Genomic DNA, 14,803 nt, shown 5'->3' with positions numbered 1-14,803 from the left:
AATCCAGTTCTGGGATTTATGACAAAAATATAAAATTAGTCATCTGTTTCTCTTTCTATTTATTCATTTGTTCATTTGTGGCACTGGGAGCAAAAGCCCAGTGTTCAACCATGGGCTACTTTCACAGCCTGCTTGGGATTTTTAAATCTTTTATGTGACCACTAACATTCTGTAAACTGAAGCCTGCAGTTCACATTGGCCTTGTGTTAACATATATTGATGAACTACAGAGCCTCATATGAATCCTAAGCAGGAGGCTACTCTACTCTAGATGTTAACACTATGCACAGAGAGAGAGAAAGAGAGAGAGGCAGACAGAGAGACAGACACACACACCCACAGACAGAAACAGAGAGAAAGAGATAGACAGACAAAGAGACAGACAAACATACACACAGAGAGAAAGAAAGAAACAGAGAGACAGACATATACACCCACAGACAGAAACAGAGAGACAGAGATAGAGAGACAGACAGACAAACATACACACAGAGAGAAAGAAAGAAACAGAGAGACAGAAAGAGACAGAGACAGAAACAGACACAGAGAGAGACTAAGAGAGACAGAGAGACACAAAGAGACAGACACACATACACACAAGCACACACACAGTGAGAGAGAGAGGGAGAGGGAAAAGGAGAGGGAGAAAGAGAGAGAGGGAGACTGAGAGGGTGAGAGGGAGATAGAGAGGGAGAGAGAGAGAAAGAGAGAGAGAGAGAGAGAGAGAGAGAGAGAGAGAGAGAGAACCAATTCAGGGTTTTTAACCTTGTCTTTGTAAATAAAGCTGTTACCAGATTCAGAGTAAAACAATTTGAGGAGAGAAGATAATTTCATTCAAATTTTTATATCAATAGAGTGTTATATTTGTGAAGCTTTGGGTTTATTAAATCTGTACTGCTGGGGACACTCAGGACACAGGGGTTCCATGGACTGCATGCAGGCGTCTGCAGCATGGCCCTGCAATGTCAGCCTCCTCCTGTAGTTTCTGGCCTTGGGCCCACCTCAAAATCAGTGTAAGTTTTCACACTGACAAAACCCAAGCAGAGGGAGGAGGCCAGACACAATGTGTGTGCTTACCTCACATAACAGTCACTGCTGCTGCCACACAAGCTGTTGGACCCTGTTGTTTGTCACTCATGGGTGTGGCTGGGACAATGATGATAAGTGGTTAATGCCTTCTACCTACTACTGAGCCCAAGAAGTAATAAGAACAAAGGGTAGATTCTGCTCTGGTGAAGGGGGGAGGTGTCCCTCTGAGTGCTATCTCTGGATCTGCCACAGCAGGAACCAGACTGCCCTGCCTTCAACTTGTTGAGTCATAACAGCCAAAAAACTTAACCTTCCAAGAAACGTTTCTTTTGGATATAAGTTATCTCCCAAGGATCTCAGTGACATGGCATTTGTCCTTGGCCATGGTGGCTTGGGGAGCACCAGGCCATGTGACTGATAGGGATACATTGATTTGTGGCTTCATAGGCTCTTGTCCCAAGATTGATCTCATTATTTTTAAATTGATTAGACTTCTTAACGGGAAAATGAAAGGAAACCACCAGCATTCCAGTTGTTAGGAGCAAATCAAACTGAACCCCTGTGCACGGTTCTGTTCCAGTGTGATATGTGATCTTGGCAAATATTTTAGGTATTTAGGTATTGTTCTAGAAGTGAGTAGGCAGGGAAGTAAGGGTTCTCTCAAATAGTGAATGGTCTGCAAAAACTGTGGAAACTTTTAAATCTGTTCATCTAAGTTCTCTGTAATGTTCCTAAAGTGCAAGATATTGAGCCAACCCAAACACTGCTACAGAATTAAAAGGCGTGCTTCTCTCCCAAAATGAAGCTCTGAGCGGAAACCACACATACGTGTTTTGCTGCTCCATCCCCTGCTCCTCATTTGTCTAGATCACTTCTGGCAACCTACCCCATGAAGTTCACAAATACTTGATGGCCTCTCTGCGAACTACGACCTTTATTCTCCTCACCGTGTTTCAACTCAATCACAATTTCTCATTTGAAGTATTATTTATCTGTTCAAAAAAGAACAACACAACCATATATGCCAGAGATTTTTCTGTACAGATAATTACTAAGTAAAACTAAACTTAAAAGAAAAAGTTCTGGGACCGAAGAGATGGCTTAGTTGGGCAAGTGCTTGTCTCACAAGCATGAAGACATGAGTTCGAACCCAAGAGTCAATGTAGAAACTAGTCAGGCATATAGCATATGCTAGGGCTAGGGAAGTTGAGACAAGAGGATCCAGAGGCTCATTAGCCAGTCCGTCTAGCCTTCTTGGGGAGCTTCAAGTCTGTAAGAGATTCTGCCTTTAAGGAGGGGTGTGGCTCCTGAGAAGTAACACCTGCATTGTCCTCCGGCCTCCACCTGTATGTGCACCCATACCCACTAGAATGTGTGTACTCACACACACACACACAGAGACACACACATATACACACACATATACAGAGACACACAAACACACACACACAGAGACACACAGACACACAGACACACACAGAGACACACACAGACATACACACAGATATACAGTCACACACAGAGACACACACAGACATACACACATATATACAGACACACACAGAGACACAGAGACACACACACAGAAACACAGACACACATACACACAAACAATACATTGAATAAAAACGTGTTAATCTTATATCTACTCCGTGGAATAACCCTAATTCTTCAGAAATTAAATCTGGCAATCTGAACCCTAGCCCCACAGTGAGACTTTCCTGAGCATGCAATACTGATGTTGTCTTGGCGGTGCAGGATCATAGCAGTACCACCCAGAGCTAAGCTGGGCAAGTTTCAACAGCCTTCCTGATACTCAGCACACCACACCTGAGCAGCCTACCTCAGCACAGGCCTCCAGAGCCACCTGAAGCAGTCAAAGGCTGCAGACTGACTACTCCACTCAGTCAGCTCATAGCCCAGCACTGCAAGGAAAGTCAGCTCTTGTGGCCAGAGCAGAATTCAATCTGCCTTGAACCTTCACTCTCCATCTGCTTCCTCCCCGGAAGTTACAGTGTGATCCTGCTCAGTCCCATCTCCCCTCCTTTTTCACAGCACAGAGCAGCACCCCCTCCCCCTCAGTACCACACAGCTGGAGTTGAAACCAGACTCCACTAGCACTAACTCCTCATTCATTTGAATTTTTTTCCTGCTGGCATCTGTCAGTCTCAATCTGTAATCCCTCTTGACCCCGCCTCTCCTCATTAAAAAGTTCAGCAAGGGATGGGCTTTAGAGACCTTAATCTTGCAGAGGACCCAAGTTCAATTCTCAACACTGACTGTGGTACACAATTGCCTATAACTCCAGTTCCAGGGGATCCAATGCCCTCTTCTGACCTCTGTGATCACCAGGTATGCAGGTGGCTGCATATATATATATATATATATATATATATATATATATACACACACACACACACACACACACATATATATATATATATATATATATATATATATATATATATTATATACAGGCAAAACATACATACATATACGCATATATATTATATATAGGCAAAATGTTCATACACATAAAATTAAATGAATGTATCTTTAAAAGTAGAAAATACTGTTCGACCATGGCTGGTGAGATGGCTCAGTGGAAAAATGTGTCTGCCACCAAGTCTGACAGTTTGAGCTCAACTCTCAGGATGCACATAGTAAGTACAAGGAGAACAGGAACTTCCTCAAACTGTCCTTCGACATCCACACATGCATTATGGCCTGTGCAGACTACCCACGCACACAGTAAACGTAAGAATTATAAAGACAACATTGGTGTACGTCCAATAACCTTCTACCCAGACTCAGTGGAGGGCCGCTGGGCAAATGTCCTAGAATTCTTCATTTCCTGTCCTGTGATCTATGTTCTTTCTTGCCTGTTTGTACTTCTTACCCATAAGGAATTGGAAAATCAACCCGAAAATGCATGTCTGCTTTTCTGTGAATAAATGGAGGTCCTTGTGGATCCTGCCTGCCCAGGAAGTCACAGGAGAAGACTTGGGGTGTGGCCTTCAGACTGCCCGCAGAGGCCTTTGGTGGCAAACAGTGTCCACTGCTCAGCTCTTTTTAGCTTCAGCCCGTTTTTGTTCATTCACAGTTATTGAATAAGAGGCCTCAGCTCCCTTGTGTACAGGAGTCACAGCAAGACAGAGTGGTGCCTAAGTGATGTCCCAGGCGAGATACTTCTGAAATAGAGGAATGGTTTGCGTACAATAGGTATGGGCAGAATTCTGCAACAGGAAGGGCAGCCCAGATATGCCCAGGGAAACCACCCTAGAGGAGGTAGCCATCTGGTGAGGAATCAGGTTTTCTCTAAGCTCTGAATGTTGATTGATTCATGCCTCATTGACTGAATACATGAACAAAACCTGGGCTCTGTACTGTGGGTCACTCACTAGGAAGCATAGAGAGGAAGGGGTCTCACATCCAACAGTCCCACTCAGCACACAGGTCAGCCAGGCAGGCTTCAGGATCTGGGCTTGGGATGGAGATTCCATAAGTAACATGAGAGTTCTGGGTCGTGCAGAGGCTCATAGCTGTGTGCCAGAGAAAGTACAGAGGCACTGTGGTGAAATCTTGGAATTTTATTGCATACAGCCCCAAGTCAAACGTTCTCTGCTGGAGTAGGATACAGGTGAGCACCCCAGGCTCGTTCAATGTTTCTTCTGGAACAATCTAGGCTATCATGTCAGTCTTTCCAAACAAAGCAGCCTGCCCTGTCTCCCTTGCAAGGCTGGGGCTAGGGACATAAGTCCACAGAGCTCTAGTTTTGTCTTTCAGATCAGACAATGGAAACTATAAATAAAGCCTGTATCTTCTCCTGATGAGGTTCATCCACCCCTCAAATAGAAATTAAGTATTTATCCATGACTCTGTTTAGTTCCTCTTAGCTGTCCATTCCTAACTGTGCGTCATCCAATGTGGCAATACACCCATTACTTTAGAGGTATCCTAGCCATTTCCTCCTGATCATTTTTCTAGACTACACTGTTGCCCTTTCTAAGCATTGCGCTACCACTGGACCTAGCACAGCACCCAGAGGTGATGGCTGCTTAGTTCCTATCTGTACACAGTGTAGTTAATAGGCCTACCATAGCACATAGTCTGGGTAGAAGAAGGTTACTGGACTTACAAAAATGTTGTCTACCTGTGCACCTTATGGTCACTGGACCTAGCACAGCACCCAGAGGTGGTGCCTGTACAGTGTGGTCTTTTGATGTGTTTCTTCTGATGAACCTTAAAGTTAAGCTCTCATGGTCCTAGACAACATGAAGTCATTGGATGTGTGCAACCTACAATCTCTGTGTAAAAAGGAAAAAGTGGCAAAGTTCTGGTTATATTCACCCTAAGCTGATGGCGCTCATGAGACCCTCAAAAGAAACCCGAGGTCCAGTCATTCGTGACCTACATAGGTGTGGTTCAGTTTAACTTGGAAACAGATGAAGCATCCAGGCATCTCAGTGCTTGCACCCCTGCTGCTCTGTACAGGTTAACCTGAAACTCTCCCCACCCCCACATGCCCATCCTCCCACGTTTGTGATATAACGACCATCATGAAGTTGCTCACAGGTAAAATGAGAGAGAAAAATTACCTGCTGCACACTCGAAAAGCATGCATGATATATTAGTGCTTGGTTACTTTTAGAGCCTGGGAGAAACTCCATCGTTCTATCTCCCCGTCTTCTTTGTTTCAAAAGCATCTCATTATATAATTACTTGACAATGAAAAGCTGTTACAAACCCCAATTGTCCATAGAACTAGGGACAATAAGGAGGAGAAATCATGTGTCTTCCCAGGATCCAAGGAGCCCAAGAGCCACAGCAGTGCCCCAGTTACCTGAAGCTGAACACATACCTTCTTCAGTTCATACCATACAGATGCTTTATTTGTGCCTGTTGGCAGGAATGAGCTCAGGGCCTCACACATGCTAAGCAAGCACTCTCCCACAAGCTACATGCCAGACAACAACAGGGTTTCCTCATCCACCCATATCTCTGGATGCCTTTGTCTGTTTTGCAGTTTCCAAGTAACATCAATTTTTATGTTAATTATATATATAATATATATAATTATATGTATAATATATATATATATATATATATATATATATATATATATATATATATATATATTTACTACCTCTCACTAAGAACTGTTTGACTTAAAAATTAAATGTGGGGTGTGTTCTGAATCTGCAGTTCACCAACTACATGATGAATTCAACTGTTCTGAGACTCACCTTCTCCTGTCTACATTGTGGAATTAGGTCTGTGCTCCACCTACTCTGAGCTCTGCAAAGGCATCCTAGAGACAACAGGGAAGGGCTGTCACTTCCTGTACCAGTGTAGGCTGATTTCCTTTGAGGAAAGGGTTCTGCTAGTAAATCAAAAGTCCAAATGTCACTTTGCCCGAGAATGATTCAAAATCAAATAGTCCACAATTTTATAGAACAATCCACCTCAAAATGGGCATGAGCTCCTGTCAGATGCTGGGAATGAGAAGATTCACTCATACAATGGCCATATCAGCGTGCATAGTAAGTGCTTATAAGATTAGTAGATCTGCGCGCACATATTAAGTGCTCATTAAATAAGTAGACCCGAAGCACGCCTGGCCAACTCTGAGCCAAATTTGTGCCTTTTCCCACCACAACAATATGCCGAGAATGACCATTTCCTGAATGTGGAATCAGACTGGATTCACCTAGTTCCCACCAAGGAGGGCTGCTGGCACTGCAAAGCCAACACTCCCTCCCCAAGCTCTGGTCAAGAGGAGCTGAAATGACAACAGAAGGAAGGGCTTCTGATACACGGGCACTTGGTGATTTTTAATGGTAAAACTCTTTCCGTCTTGTTCTTTCGTCATACACTTAAGCCTCAGAGCTAGAGAGTACAGGGCGATTTTGTTTGCAAGACCAGATCCAGAAACTTCACCATAAATTTTGCTAAGCAACTCTGTTGGGGTATTTAAAGGCACACGTGCACACACACGCACATGCACATCATAGTGTGTGTTAAGATAACCTGCTCCCTCTAGGTAAACTGGCATTTGGTTCTTAAATCACAGTCTCATTTAGCTCTGTGAAAATCAGAAGCTTAGATCGGTGCAGCGGCTTGGGATCTGAGACAGAAGGAATGACATAAATTTAAGACAGCCCAAGATTCATAGTCAGACCATCACTAAAGATCAGAAAAAAGAAAAGATAAAGCCAGAGACATCTAGTTCCTGTGTCCATTTTTGATCTCTGGAGACATAGCTGGGTCATACATTTACACCTTCTCTCAGTCCAGGCCTGGCTTCCCACTCAGGAGAGACTCATATTCCTGCTCTCAGGTGGACCCATCTACATAGGCTCTCTTTTCCCTTGCTTCTAGAATCATACCCGCCTTCTGCTGACATGCCATATGCTTGGTGATGACCCCTAATCCCCAAGTCACCACTATAGTGCTCCTACCTGCTCATAACCATATACCCTGGGCATCTCAGCTGGGAATCCTGCCCTCCAGGCCTGGAGTCTTTCCCATTCAGGTTTTCATTCTCTGCCCTTGGCTTCTCTCTGCCTGGGGCATCTATTTACCAAATGAAAACTCCACCTCTTATCCAATATCTGCCTAAGAAATGGATAGAGCTCTGGGCAGGCCATTGACATCATCAACATGACTACCTCTCTCTCCTGTGCAGGGACTAGGCTGGGGGCTCACTCTCTGTGTGCTCTTTGGGATGTCACAGGACAAAGACAGCAATAGCCTCAGAGAGCCTATGGAGGAGAAATGGTACCTCTGCCAAATAAGCAAAAGGAATTTTCTTTATAATTTTAAGACCACAGTTTAAAGCTTGAGTTGGTTAGATTTTTGAAAGAGAATAAAAGTATTGTGGGGTGGGGCTCAAAACAGGGTTGGTTGGTTCTACCAAGCCCTCTGGAAATAGGTCACCAAAGCAACAAGGAGAGACCCCAGAGCACTTGAACTTCTGGATCAGTGTTTGAGAATAGGCCTGCCTGCCTACCCATGGTTTTCATTCTTTAGTCAGTAGTAGATTTATACCTACGTTTCATTTCCCACCTCCGCACACACAGGCACACACACAGAATGTTCCAGAAGCCCCTGTTCTACAGGGACCAGCCCAGCCCCTTGGGATGGCGCTCAGCCTCGTGAGGTCTCAGATGGAGGATGGCAGCTTTGCTTAAGTTCTGGCAGAGGAAGTTAAATCTCCTTAAAAATTAATCAGAGACTAGTAAGGGAATAAGATCTAAGTTGTCACTGGGAATTAGCAGATATTTCTGCATGGGGGAAGTGCTTGGTATTGCCACTGGTGGACTACAGAATGGGCCCTGTGGCATTCCAGCTGCCTTTGCCAAGAGTTTCTCTTGGGAAGAATAGGGTGACTGGCTTGCAGCTAGGTTCTCACAGCAGCTCCAGAAGCTGTGATGTGGCACTTTGCTTGCACCAGAGTGTCCAGCTCCACAGGGTTCTGAGTCATGGGTACTCAGGCATGCACAGTCTGCCTGTGACTTACAGAGCTAAGGTTCTTTTTACTGAGACCTAGATTTACTCTTCCACTAAAGATCATGACCAAATACCTTATCTTTTCATGCTAGCTGCTAGACAGAAGTTTTTTACCTAAAATTGGAACCTTAGTTATTCCACTGTTTCATACCTGATGTTACCATTAAAAGTCTTTCAGAGAAACACATTGCACTACCTTATGCATTCTCTCTTTAAAAAAAAAGACTCTTGTTTTTCTATTTTGTGTTTTCACATAGCAGAACTGGGGAAATGGGCACACATGGTAGGTAGCACAAATCATGTCTGCACAAATGACATTCTAGCTACCGTGGGGACATAGTGGTGGTGGAGACCTGAATACAAAAGGAAGGGTGAGAGTCAGCTTTCTGCATCTGGCCCCCTTTCTCCTGTCTGTTGAGACCTTTCAGACTCTTCCCTCTGTGTCCCCATTTTAGGTGCTTAGGAACTAGAGGCAGCAAGGGCTGGAGGATATCAGCCACAAGCAGAGATACAGCCAAACTGAGCTCAGCTGCCCCACGGTCAACTGTCACTCTGTTCAAAAATCACAGGAACCCAGATCAAAAACTGAAGTGAAGCCACCCTGCCCCAGCAAACCATGGTGCGCTCTCTCTCTCTGCCTACTGGATCTGATCTGGAAGTGTCACACATGGGTACAGCTCACTTCCCTAAGGTCGGTGTCACACTGCCTGTGTGCAGAAAAGGGAGAGTGCTCAAAACAGGAAGTCATCACATCTGAGTGCTCCCACATGCCACTTGGGCTAGACCTTCTGAAGAACACTGAAAAGCCCTCCTTGACTCTCAGGGTCCCCAGGTTCTCTATGTATCATTTGCTGGTCTTAGCTAAGTTACCTCACAAACAGCAGTGTTGGAATGGTGGGTGGTTTTGACTTTGCAGAATACCAGTATAATTTAGTAAAACATATTTACTACACCAGAGCATTTCCCAGCAAGTATGTACATTTCTGTCAACTTGATGAGTTCTGGAATCACCTAGGAGATACACTCCTGGGGAATGGATAATCTTGAATAGACTCATTGAGGTGGGAAGACCTACCTACTGTGGGTGGTGCCATTTTGTGGCCAGGGATCCTGGGCTGTATAAAAGAAGAGAGTGGGCCGAGTACAGTGTTCATTTCTCTCTTCTTGATTGTGAATGCAATGTGGCCCACTGCTGCCTCACCTCCCCACCATGACAGACTGGACCCTGGAACTCTGACTCAGAATAAACTCTGTCTTCCTCAAGCTGTTTTTGTGAGACTTTTTTTTTTTTTTTTTTTTTTTTTTTGTCACAGTGACAGGAAAAGATAGACAGCGTATTTTCATTGTTTGAACTCAGTCTAGAACAGCAGTTCGTCTGGAGACAAGAGGTCTCCTGCCATCCTCCTTTTATCTGGGCTTTCATTTAGTGTACCAGGTGACCCTTCTGAGTGGACTTGTTTGATACATTGTGTAATGTGGACCTAGAAGATTTAGAAATATCCCAAACCTAGTTCACTGGTCTGTGAGCCGGCTACCTGCTTTATCACCATGTTCTGATGGAATATAATATCGTCTCTGAGGATAGCACATGGTAGCCAGCCCCCTACCTCTCCACAGCATACCTAGGCTGCCTGGTGTCCTTTGCATCAGAGCTCCAGTCCTGTGCTCTCTAAGGTAACTCTGTAGTCTCACAGCTCCAGCCCCTCACTCTAGCAGTTCCACAGGGGTCAGCTCTTCCCAGGGTCTTATCCACAGAGCCCCAGAGGACTGGACTCTACTCAGGGTGGAATTTACTTTCTGTGACTGTAGTCATTGATACTGAAGCACTTTTTGGATTCTGAATGCCCCCCTCTCCTCTTGTGACCCTACAGTATGTCAGAGTGTCCCTTCTTAATACTGTAGATTGTTTTTCTTGGTTTCCTTCTTTGCACTGTAATACCACATGAAATGCAGGCATTGCAAACTGCCTTTCCCTGCAACATGATTACACAAAAAGCTGAACTCTTACCATGGTCAGACCCAGAGTCTCTTACCATAGACTCTTGATACCTTAAAAAGTAAAAGGATTGTGTTCCAAGCACACCAGGCAGGAAGGTCACGCACATGTCTTGCAGGTGATCATTAAACTTGTTCATAGCCTCAGCCCCAAGCCTCTTAACAGTTGCTCCTGTCACTGTGCTAGCATGAGGATTCTATCATAAAATTCAAGACATTTGTCTGTTGAGGCAAATGATTTAGCATACCAGTCAATGCTAGGTTCTGATGCCCACATGTTAGTAGGTTAATGGATACTCCAGGGCTGTCTGGGACCAATAGCGATCACAAAATAGACGCAATGGGAAGTAATGGTCACATCCCATGACCATCAACAACAGATCTCAATCACCTACATGAGACTCAACATATAGCCCTCAATCCAAGCTGGCAAACAGCATATCTATTCCACAGAGGAGGCTTGGGGACAGTCTCTGCATGGAACACATAACTCGCACACTGAGAGATTTCTACCACCAGAGGGATATGGGATATGAACCTCTGAGATCTTCACAGCTGTGATTTTGTTACATATGATGGTTACATGTTCATGTGCATGTATATTGAGCATGTCTGTTGTGAAGATACAGCTGTGTATATACATACAGTCATGCATACATCCATATATCATCTACATCACTAAAATATTATCCCTGCCCAAGAGCTGAGCAAATGTTTTATGGCTCACTGGAAAAATCCAGAATGAATCCTTCTGTCTTCTCTTATTGAATAGCATTACTGATTACTGCTTTCCAATTTTAAATCATTTGAAATGGGAATAGCATATGTTAAAATAAATCTGTTCCTTTAAAAATTTAAGTGGAAATATCATTTTAATTTGGTTCTCTGAGGCAGCATTTAGCCTTCCCTCAAGAACTCACTAAATTTTAATCCAAGTACCCTCATCCCTTCTGTCTCCCCCTTTTGGCTCTGTGTGGGAAGAGGATGAGAGGAAGCCTGGTGAATTTAGATGTCATCAACCATCTCAGTCCCATCTGAGTGGCCTCCATGGCACTTGAGTAAATCACCCCACTCACATTAACAAATACGCTATTTTCAAACATCCCTGGGTAGATTATACTGTGTTTCAAGACAGACGCAAAGCTGGGAGAAGCCTCGGATGGTGAAGCACTTGCCATACAAACCTGATGACCCGAATCTGGATCCTAGACTCATGTTAAAGCCAAATGCAGTCATGCAAGCACCTGTGATTCGAGAACACCCTGCAAGAAGGGGAGAGCAGATGCCCGGGAGCTCGTGGTCATCTATCCTAGCACGTATATCTATCTGCCAGACCCTGATCTCAAACAAGATGGTCCTCTCTGACTTCTACATATACAGTAGCACGTGCTTCACAGACACCCTCCACAAACCATGCATATACACCCCTAGAATACATACCATGGCATGTGTATTACACTCCCCAAAAGACAGACAGACAGACAGAAAGACAGACAGACAGACAGACAGACTCAGCATCTTCAAGGAGAAAGAGCAACTATGTTCTGAAAGTCCCTTCTCTCTTTTTATTCCATCTCATCCTCAGCATATCCTTTAAAAACTAAAGCTCTAAACAACTTATTAGGCATATTCATCTGTTTCACCGCGACCATTGAGAAAACTGGAAGAACCATGGGAAAAGATGGAAAATAATTGATTTTGTACATTTCCCCATATTTAAACCAATTTGTGCCAATTCTCAGCATAGAGAAGTTATTTCTTCCCTCTTCCATTCACGTTACTGGTTCCCAAATTTCAGGGCAGGTGGGAGAGGGAACCCACCCTTGACTTATTGAGAAGAAACAGATTCTTCATCGTGCGGCCTACATACTTTCTGACAAGCTGGAAGCCGGCCCTCTTTAGGTGTTAGGGTGTGAGGTAACCAGTCCCAGATTCTGATGACTCTAAGAAAGCCAGGGGTTTGTAAGCACAGTCAAATAAGCCTCACAGAAAACCAACAGCAAAGGCACAACCAGGACACATCGTCTCTCAGGAAAACTGAAGCAGATTTCTCTCATAGCTCCCGAGGTTCCCGTGAGCTTGTTCTACCAGCAAGAAACCGAAAATGAGCATCTGAGCGCAGCAGTGTTTGCCAGGAGCTGTTTGGGTTTGTTGTCGTTGTGTTTGTTTGTTTGTTTTGCTTTGTTTTGTGGGGGAAGTTCTGAGAAAGTGTCTCACTTTGTAGTCCAGGCAAGTCTTGAATTGTGGTGATCCCTCTGTCTCAGTTTCCCAAATGCTGTGACCACAGGTGTGAGTCACCATACTCTACTGCATGGAACTTAAAGAAAATTGCATCTAATGAAAAAATAAGGCACATTTTATCTTACTTAACCCCCTCTCTCACAGAGGTATGTGTGTTGAGCAGGTTAAGATTATTGTCAACACACCTTCGAAGCATATACGAAAGCATGTTGCATGTGAGCATGTGTGTGAATCCATACCTATTTTTAAATGTGAGACTTTGGTGTCCACCGTTTTTGCCTTCCTCTTGTCACTCCTAGATCACTCTATGGACTTCCTGGGCTCAGCTCTGGGACATTCTTAGAGTCACGAACAGGCTGATAGGAAATGATGGAAAGGACCTACTGATTGCCACTCAAAGAAAAGTGGCCTCCAGAGTCCAGGCTGCCTTCATGCCCCAGCTGACACCAATATCCCAAAGTCACCTGATTCAAGAATGGGGGGCTAAAGATCCAAAAATCACACCAAACGCTTGTATGCCATGCATAGCACACACCCTATCCAACCACTGACATTCCTGCACATGCCAAGATCTGGTAAAATGAGAGAAAAATCACTCAGACTCAAGGAAAGTTCTTATGCATAAGTAGGCTGCACCCTGGGAACCTGATTTCTGCTTAGAACTGGGAATGGCAGTAAGCCTTCTCAGACTTATGACCTCTGCCCAGAAAAGCCAGACTAGCTCTGATGCCATACGTAGCATGAAAAGACAGCACAACGAGAGGAGACTGGGCTATGAGGTGCTGATCTGAGGAAGAAATACATTTTTATGGAGCAGACATTGCATAGGATCTTTACAAGGAGTGGGGGGCGGGGCGCTTGCTTTGCCTGCCATGGACCTGTCCAGCTCGGCTGAACATTCACCCTTGTCCTTTCTAGTTTTGCAGAATCTTCTCCCCAAGAGTAACAAGAATGTATGTGAGATAAAATGATCTTCTTAAAAAACAAACAAGCAAAACATAGACAATCTCCCTCAGTTTGAGAGAGATAACCCCCAAAGAGATCTCAATAAACATAGATTCAAAGTTGCCTCCAAATACTTTATGACACAGTGTCCCCAGAGACTCTCTAGGATTCTAGAAGGGCTTCCTTTCTTTGCCTTAATGCTGGCAAAAGTGACCTAAGGACAACCTAGACCCAAAAGGGAAACGGCATATGCTGTGAATGAACTGAGCCAGCACCAGCTGCTGTGCCAACCCAGTAGAGCCTCCCAGGGGTCTGCTTCAGAGACCTGAGGTGAAGGAGGCACCAAGAGACAGACAGCCTTCGGACCCTCCAGTAAGAGAGCTACAGCATCCACCGTACTCAGACATCCATTCCCCAAGCATGCCAGAGGGAAGCCTCTTGGGGCAGGGACAGCTCCTCTTCCTGTAGGACTCCAGGCTGAAGTAAGTGTCCTCATTGCCCTGTGAGATCTGCCACTCTCAGCCAGGTTCACCTGCCCCCTAGCACATCCTCGTTATTCTGGGTACTGTGCTCTCTCAGCCCTCAGGAACACAGCCTGTCCCTGCCTCCACAGACACCCTGGGGAAGAGGGCAGGGAAGGTAGGCACTGAAAGCAAGATCCTTTACTGGGTGTGCTTGCTTCTGACCTTAGAGCCATAACGAAGAAATTCCTTTGTAGGGGCTCAGTCAGCCTGATCGATGTATATTTGCGATGTCCTTTCTCCCCAATTACAAAGTAGTAGTTGGAGATATTCACAACTAACACGGGTTAAATGAGGCAGCCCCAAAGAGAAAGACCTTTGTCCAGAGCTCCTTGGGCAAGTCCACCTTGCTCCTCAGTTATTGATAAAGGCAGCTGGGGTAGCCTTTAAAATAGAGGGGGTGGGGCAGGGTGGCCTAACCAACACACCAGCCTGGGGGTTAGAGCTACAAACAGACTGAATAGACTAGATCTCTCTCTCTCTCTCTCTCTCTCTCTCTCTCTCTCTCTCTCTCTCTCTCTCTCTCTCTCTCTCTCACACACACACACACACACACACAC

At 44.8% G+C, this 14,803-nt stretch overlaps 1 protein-coding gene across 5 annotated transcripts in view; it reads right to left on the bottom strand.

Moving 5' to 3' along the window:
* Nucleotides 1-14,803, bottom strand: part of Dpp6 (dipeptidyl peptidase like 6) — an 859,276-nt gene that overhangs the window by 398,825 nt on the left and 445,648 nt on the right. The window lies entirely within an intron of this gene.

This window comes from Arvicanthis niloticus, chromosome 15 (assembly GCF_011762505.2).
Source record: "Arvicanthis niloticus isolate mArvNil1 chromosome 15, mArvNil1.pat.X, whole genome shotgun sequence".
Taxonomy (NCBI): domain Eukaryota; kingdom Metazoa; phylum Chordata; class Mammalia; order Rodentia; family Muridae; genus Arvicanthis; species Arvicanthis niloticus.
The sequence above is the reverse complement of the archived record's forward strand: the minus strand, read 5'-3'. Positions and strand labels throughout refer to the sequence as shown.